The following is an 8823-nucleotide window of genomic DNA, read 5'->3' as shown; positions in this document are numbered from 1 at the left end:
TTTCAGTATAACAGTATCATTATTTTTTCACCACACCCAGTGCTCCATGCAATCCGTGCCCTCTATAATACCCACCACCTGGTACCCCGACCTCCCACCCCCCACCACTTCAAACCCCTCAGATTGTTTTTCAGAGTCCATAGTCTCTCATGATTCACCTCCCCTTCCAATTTACCCAAACCCCTTCTCTCTAAGACTGTTTTAAAATACTTTTCCAATTATGGTTACATAAGCCATATACTTTGTATTTCTACTTATTCAAAAACACATGGTTTTAAAAGTATTCTACATTTCATTTCATCTGAATATATTGATTATCTAATTTTAAAATATCTAATAACAATTTCTCATTGAGTATTTGGGCTGGAACCTTATGAACACTGGCAATGACAATGGCATTCCCCTTCTGAAAAAGGACCGCTTGTTACAAAGCCTGAGGCTGTTCTGGAGCCAAACTAGAGAACATAGGATAGAGTGGGATTTTTTTGCTGATACCATAATGAATTCAGTCTTAAAAATTGAATTCTACTGAAATAGTTCTGTAACACAAAGAGAAAATGTCTAATAAGCCATTGAGAATAAGATCTGGAGCTCAGAAACAAGTCTGGACTGGATATCTTTATTTAAGGATTGGGCTGGAGATGATTATTATGTACAGCCTGTTCACACCTACACCAATACCACCCACTGCTCTGTCATGGCCCAAGGCGACAAATCTATAAACACACCTCTTACCTAATTTTCACAGCCTCATTTAAAAATAACTATTTTTATCAAATTCCAAAATGCATTTGCCCATTGGAAGTGAAAGTTTAAGAGAAGAGGTCATGACGGACTGGCAAGGCTCACATGTGTGGTAAGCCAAAGCAATATGTGAGCTGAAGTCGTAGGGGAAGAAACTGATTGAGTAGAGAAAGCCAGTGGATGCAGGACAGAATCAAGGGACTTCATCAAGTGTGGCTGACCTGTGTCAACAGAGGCATGACAGCGTGAAAATGATGAACCCAACAACACAGTTTCCATGAGTCACTTTGGCTCCAGAACAATAGTCCAGTTTCAGTGACAATGCCCAGCTCTGAAACACCTCACGTTTTAGACTTCTGTAGAGGTTATCCTTCTAACATTTCCAATTCATCTTTATAATAAACTCTTCTTACTTCTGTAAATAAGAGTGTTCTCTGTTAACAGTAATCAAATGTACTTGACTGAAAATGGCTATCAGCATTTGGAATTCAAGAAAACAGAATTTAGTATTTATTTCCTACTTATTTGCTTGTGAGTCTGGGCAAATAAAGTAATCTCTTTGAGCCTTGATTTTATCTCCTGTAAAGGATTGTTATTTTTGAGAATTATTGATGTAATATGTGTAAAGCCCTTACCACAAGCCAGATCCTCAATGGATATTAGCTTTTGCTAATATAAGCCAGATCCTCAATGGATATTAGCTTCTTCCTCTATCTCTTTTCTAAGTGAGAAGAGAAAAAGGTAAGGACAAGGTCCACATCAGATGTCAACTAGGAAATGCAAATTAAAACAGCAATGAGATAGCACTACAGAACTTTTAAAATGACCAAAATCTAGAGGTCTGACAATACCCCATGCTGACCAAGATGTGAAGCAAGAGTAACTCTCATTCACTGCTGGTGGGAATGCAAAATGGTGCAGCCAGTTTGGAAGACAGTTTGGCAGCTTCTTACAAAATAGATATACTCTTACCTTATCACCCAGCAATCATACTTCTTGATGTTTGCCCGAAGGAAGCAAAAACTTGTATTTACTCAGAAACCTGCTCACAGATGTTTATAGGAGCTTTATTCATAACTGCCAAAACTTCTAAGCAACCACGATGTCCTTCAGCAAATGAATGGACAAATAAGTTGTGGTACATTCAGGTAGTGGAATATTAGCTGCTGTTAAAGAGAACTGAGCTATCCAATGTCCACAATAGCCAAACTATGGAAAGAACCTAGATATGTCCATCAACAGATGAATGGATAAAGAAGAAACACACACACACACACACACACACACACACACACACACACACACACTGGAATACTATGCAGCCATCAAAAGAAATGAAATCTTGCCATTTGTGATGATGTGGATAGAACTAGAGGGTATTATGCTGAGTGAAATAAGTCAATCAGAGAAAGACAATTATCATATGATCTCTCTGATGTAAGGAATTTGAGGCAGGGCGGGGCATCGTGGAGGAGTAGGGAAGGAAAAAATGGAACAAGATGGGATTGGGAGGGAGACAAACCATAATAGACTCTTAATCTCACAAAACAGACTTAGGGTTGCTGGGGAGGAAAGGGGATAGAGAGAGGGTGGCTGGGTGATGGACACTGGGGAGGGTATGTGAAAGGGTGAGTGCTGTGAAGTGTGTAAGCCTGATGATTCACAGACCTGTACCCCTGGGGCTAATAATATATTATATGTTAATTTTTAAAAAAGAACTGAGTTATCAAGCTAGGAAAAGATGAAGAGAAACCTTAAATGTATTACTAAGTGAAAGAAGCCCATCTGAAAAGCTACATACTGTACGGTTCCAGTTATATCACATTCTGAAAAAGGCAAAACTATGGAGACAGAAAAAGATCAGTGGTTGCTGGGAGTTGGGAGTAGGGAAGGGATGAATAAATGAAGCAAGCAGAATTTTTAGGGCAATGAAAGGACTCTGTATGATTCTAAAGTGGACAAATATATCACTATATATTTGTCCAAACCCACTGAATATACAACACCAAGAGTAAATCAACATACAAACTATGCACTTTGGGCAATAATGATGTGGTTCATCAATTGTAACAAAGGAACCTAGGTGAGGGATGTGGTAATAGGGGAGGCTGTGGGAGCTGGGGAATCTCTGTACCTTCCTCTCCATTTTGCTATGAACCTGAAACTGCCTATAAAAATCATCTTTTTTAAAAAGGTAAAGATAGAACTCTAAGGGTTATATTTCTGATATACTAGATTTTCTTTTCAAGCATTTCTATTGTAAGACATAAAATTTCCACTAGCTGTGGTTTAGTCATTCACTCAACAAATGCTGTTTAGCATTTACTGTGTATGATGTACTTGGAGGATCAGACTGAAAAAGACCTAGTCATTGCCTTTCAGGGACTTTCCCATCTAGTAAGACAGATGTAAGAGAAAGGGATGGGTGTTATAGGAGAGTTAGACCAAATGTATGGAAAAGAGGAAGAGGACAGTTATTTCCAACTGATAGGACAAGAGGAAGTCTTTGTGGATTAAAGACTTTTGACTTGAGCATTGAAAGATTAGTGGGATTTGGAACCATCAGGAAAGAGTGAGAAACTGGGAGAAAAAGCAAGGAGAAATCCTCAGGCAAGTGCCAGGATGACAGGTAGACTACTGACCAGTGTTTCAAATGTGTGAGAAATTTGGGGCCAGTATGTCAAGGGAACAAAAAGAGCAAGAATTTGTTTCCAAAATTCAGAGCCTCCCATGAGTTTTACATAATTCCCAAAGGGAGGAAATCAGAGACAGTTCCCTGAATTGTTCAACAGTGGTGGGTATGAATGTGTGTGTGCTCTTCTTATAAATAACTATAAAATTAAACATCCAATTATTCGTTAGTGAATGGCCACTTGCAACTGCACAAATGTAAACAGATTCCATTGTTTGATGCTGGCCATCTTGACTACTTGATGACAGCAAATGGCTTATTTATTTATTTTTAAAGATTTTATTTATTTATTTGGGAAAAAGAGAGTGTACATAACTAAGGGGAAGGGCAGAGGTAGAGGGAAAAGCAGACTATTGAGCAAAGAGCCCGATGCTGTACTCAATCCCAGGACCCTAGGATCATGACCTGAGCTGAAGGCAGATGTTTAACTAACTGAGCCACCCAGGTGCCCCAGCATATGGTTGATAGACTGAAGATATTAGGGCCTTCCTTCTGCAAACCCACACACCAAGCAGTCAAGTCAGCTATTGCTAATGAGCACTAGATATCCCCTACTGTAAATTTTATTGTTTGACCTCTGAGCAAATACATTATCTGGGAGTATAAATTAATTTAGACTCGGGGATTTGTTTTTTTAATATACCCAGCTATACTCTGCTAAGTAGTGCAGAAAGAAACTGACCAAATTTTCCCCACTCTTAGGAGTTTAGAAATACAAAGTATGTAATATTAATATTCATGCATTTATCAACCTACTCAAAAGGTGCAAGTGATGACCTAAGATTGAGAAAGAACATGTGGATAAATTTTTACTAATGAAGTTTCCCTACAAAGTCTCTGTAGTTTTTTGAAACAGGGAAGGGTTAGCCCAGAGGTGTATTGTGACAGTCAGGTTTACCCCTAATCTGTAATTACTGCTATCCGCCAGAGACTCTTTCCTGATGAGAGATGGTGATGATGATGGTGATGATGATGACGATGATAAGCAAACTAGAAAACAGGGATTTGACTGTTACTCCCAAAACTGAGTAGAGCTTAGGTTAATATGTTTTGAGACACAAGGAAGTCCTTTTCAATCAAGGTGCCTCTGGGGGCTCATTAGCTGAAGTTCATTAGTTAAAACAGTCAAATATAGCACTCTGCACTGAAATGTATTATGCTTCAGTATGTTCTCCACCTCCTCCCACCTCACTGTGCTTATACCAGCACAGTCTTGCATATATATTTCTTTTTAACTTTCTAAGTGTAAACTGTACCATACACCAAGAAGAATGTAGACTATACAAGCTCTTCTTATGCTTCTTCCTCCTCACGAAGCTGTCTTTCACACTTCAGCTAGCCATTTATCTTCTGTGAGGGTATTTCCTCCCTTTTCTTTATAGTTTGACCATTTACATATGCATCTCTAAACAAGATTGCTAGAATGATTTGAACATTATGGAAATGGTATCCCACTTCAAGTCTTCCCATGTTTCTGGATGCTTGCATTTTGTCATAAGCAGATGTGGTTCATTCAATTTCCATTGTGTTCACATATCAAAATAAATGATCTATCCTATTAGAATTGGACATGAGATTGTTTCCAGTTTGGGGCTATTACCAGCAAATGCTGCTGTGAAGATTCTTGTCTGGAGACTCTGGCCTGTGCTTACATTTCTCTGGAGGATATACCTATGTATGGAATTGCTGAGGCACAGAGTACATACAATATATTCAACTCTATTAGATAATGCCAAGTTATATTTCCAATTGATTGTACCAACAGGCTCTCCTATGGGCAGTGAATAAGAATTTTATTTGTTCCAGGGACACCTGGGTGGCTGTCGGTTAAGCGTCTACCTTCAGCTCAGGTCATGATCTCCAGGTCTTGGGATCAAGCCTCCTGTTGGGCTCCCTGCTCAACGGGGAGTCTGCTTCTCTTTCTGCCCCACTCCCCTTGCACTCTCTCTCTCTCAAATAAATACAATATTAAAAAAAAAAAAAGAAAAGAATTTTATTTCCTCCATATCTTCACACTTGGCATTCTCAGACTTTTACATTGCTGCAAATCTGATGGCTGTGTGGTGATATTCCAGTAGGGTGTTAACATGCCTTTTCCTGATAAGCAATGAAGTTGAGCACCTTTTCACATGTTTATCTGCCATTTGAACTTTTTTCCTTTGTAATGTGCCTATTCAACTCTTTTCTACATTTTATTAGCTCATTTCTCTTTCTTGAATCAGTCTGTAGCAGTTCTTTACATATTCTGGACACTAATCCTTTGGCAGGCATATGTGATACGTGTACCTTCGTGCACTGATCACTCATTTTTTACTCATTTAATGACACCTTTTGGTGGACAGAAACTTCTTGATTTAATGTAATCAAATTTACTAATATTTCCTTTGTTATCAATATTCTTAATATGCTATTTAAGAAATCCTTCCTCAACACTTCAAAAGAAAAGATATTCTCCTATACTATAGTATACTATAATAGCTTAATGGTTTGACTTCTTAATTGGTCTTATCCTATTTCAGCTCATTTTTATGTTTTGTAAGTCTCATTTCAATCTTTTATTATTGATATCCAATGATCTTGGCATTGATTATTGAAGTCTCTCTGCATTAAACAATGATACTACTCCATCCATATCACCTTACATAATCTTTAAAATTTTGGAACAGATATGCTTTTGTTTCCAACTGGTAATACCTGTAGGTCTTCCATAGAATACTGTCCTTGGACTACTGGAGAGTATTCTGCCTATACTTTGAGAGACTTGGAAGTGCCTAGGAATTCACATGTCCCCAGGGTAGCCCCTAACTAGTGACCAGGGATGCCAGAGTATGAAAGCCCAGATCATTTGTCTTTTGGGACACAATCCTAAGGCATCACTGATACTGCTGTGTTCCCTTTGGAGCCAAGCACATTCTTTTGGACACAAAACTTCATCTCAGTGTGTGCTCCTGGGAAAATAGACCTAAGATAACGTCCTTTTCTCAGCGATCTTCTGAATGACTCATGTCTAATATCAAGAGCAGATCAGGGAGTCTGGTCTGGAGATACAGTGAAGATTGAGCCAACAGGACTTGCTGATGGTTGGTGTAGAAACTATGTGATAGAATGAGAGAAGTCAAGGAGGATGGCAAGGTTTGTGACTTGAGCAAGTAGAAACAGAAATGCTGATAACAGAGATGAGGAAACACTGAGGAAGGAGCAGATTTTAGAGGGGAAACCAAGAATTTGATTTTGGATATGATAAATTTGGAATGTCTGTTAGACACGCAAGTAGTGCTGTTGAGTGGACAGTTGGTTCTATGAGTCTGGAGCACAGGGGAGAGGGCAAGACTAGAAGTATAAATTTGGGAGTTGTCAGTTTATAGATGATATTTAAATCCACTAGACTGGTGAGATTACTTAGACAGAAAAGGATTCTTAGAAGACTTCAATAGTTATAGTTTAGGGGAGGAGGAGGAAGATCTCTCAAATGAACTACATCACCCTCCAGCACCGAAACAAAACCTAGATTTGGGGAGAAGAATGATCTATGAAACTTTCTAACTCGTTAATATGAAACAAGATCTATGGGGTACTGTGGTCTGAATTACATTTTATGATGTATTTTATGTATTATGTATTTTATCAGTGTATTTATAGTTAAGTTAGATAATCACAAAAGCATTAAATTCTAGTTGGTGCATTCTTTGATTCTTTTCTTTACTCTTATTTACTATAAAAATTTAGTCTTTGTAGGGGAAGATAGAGCTAGATTAGGATAAGCTTCTAATAGTTGTTGAGGTCATGATATTTAAAACATCATGCTAGGTCTAGAGTGCAGATGGGCCAGATGGACCATTGTGTTTCCTCTCCCCAAGTGATTTAATAGCATCAGAATTGCTAAAAATATCTCCCAGAGGGCCATCAATTGCAGATTTTTTCAACTGCTTTCGGAAGACTTGCAGAGCACAAATAAAGGATTTATTGATTTTTTGGTCACCTTCTGAAGTACAATAATTTGGTACTTTTCCCACCTCCCTTCTTAATATTGCCTTTTAACCAAGAAAAAAAAAGGACTTTTGATGAGCTTGGGTGGTGTACTATAAATGTGAAATAAGGGTGAGATAATTGAGGTGGGAAGTGGGAAAAATTTTATGCTTCCAGGCAACACTGAAACAATACCGGTATTTGTGTTCTTGTAACAGATTCCTATAGTTACATACTGCAGTGATTTAAGCTGGGGTGGGCCCAGAGGGATTCCGCAGTAATCAACTTTCATCTTGTTGAGGGTTTACTTGTTCCCTGCTTGCTTACCCTCAGCTGCAATCCATGAAGCTGTGTGGTACAGTAGAGGGAAAAGCACCTGGGGCAGCATGTTCCGACAAACACAGGGGCCAAGAGAAATTGCCACTTCACTTTCACTCAGTGGTGGAATTTGTTGGGAAATTTTAGAAGCTGGATGAATAATAAAAAGAAGGGATGCTGGTGAAATCAGGGGCAGGGGTGGTGGTGAGAGGCATGGGTGGGTGCAATAGTATGTGAGGTATGAGTGAAGGCTACAAGACGGGAGGGGATAATAGGTCAAAGGAACCATGAGAAAAGATTGCTCTGCAAGTTGAAGGTGGCTCAGAGGACCAAAAGCACTTTTAAAAAATATGCAGGCTGATGATTAACGCTCACCGCATTTCACTAAAATTTTTACAGAGCTGTCCAAATGTTTCAACACCTGTTTCACATGAGGCAAAATCCTCTTGTAAACAACAGTGAGTCATTACCCAAGGCCTGTGAGAAAGGTGCTCTTGGGTATATGCACATTTTCTCCGGGTTCCCTTTGATGGACGGTGACTGAAAATATAGCATAACCTTCTTTGCCCCAGAAATGTCTGCAGAAAAAGGGGAAATTCTAGGGGAAAAAGAAAAGGACATGTATTATACACCTAAGCATATAAATAAATTCATCCCTTATGTATTTATGTAGGTGGAAAACATGATAATTACATTTCCAAATGGTTTTGGAAACCCCCGCAAATGTATACTTAAAAAGTCATAGCAGTGAACGGAGACTGGATGGCTCATTAGTTGTGAGATAAAGAGTTATCCCCTTTGGATCTCCTTTTCCAAGAAGGATGAGGCCAGAAGCAATTTGATTGAATAGCGAGCAGACATGCTTTGCGAATAGGTGAGATCACAAAACCCATATTGCAAGCTTTAGGATCATTATTCATTTATTCACTCATTCAGTCTATTTTATGACAGGTATGTTTATGCAATAAAAACTGGAAATACTAAAAGAAACAAAACATCGCTTGTACTCAAATAGCCCATCATGTAGGGAAAGAAAGATAAGTGACCCTAAATTATAGCACAATGTCATAAAAGCCATGATGGAAAATTTGTAGATGACTATG

The sequence above is a fragment of the Mustela erminea genome, chromosome 5, assembly GCF_009829155.1.
Source record: "Mustela erminea isolate mMusErm1 chromosome 5, mMusErm1.Pri, whole genome shotgun sequence".
In the NCBI taxonomy this organism is placed as follows: Eukaryota; Metazoa; Chordata; class Mammalia; order Carnivora; family Mustelidae; genus Mustela; species Mustela erminea.
Note: the sequence above shows the minus strand (reverse complement) of the source record.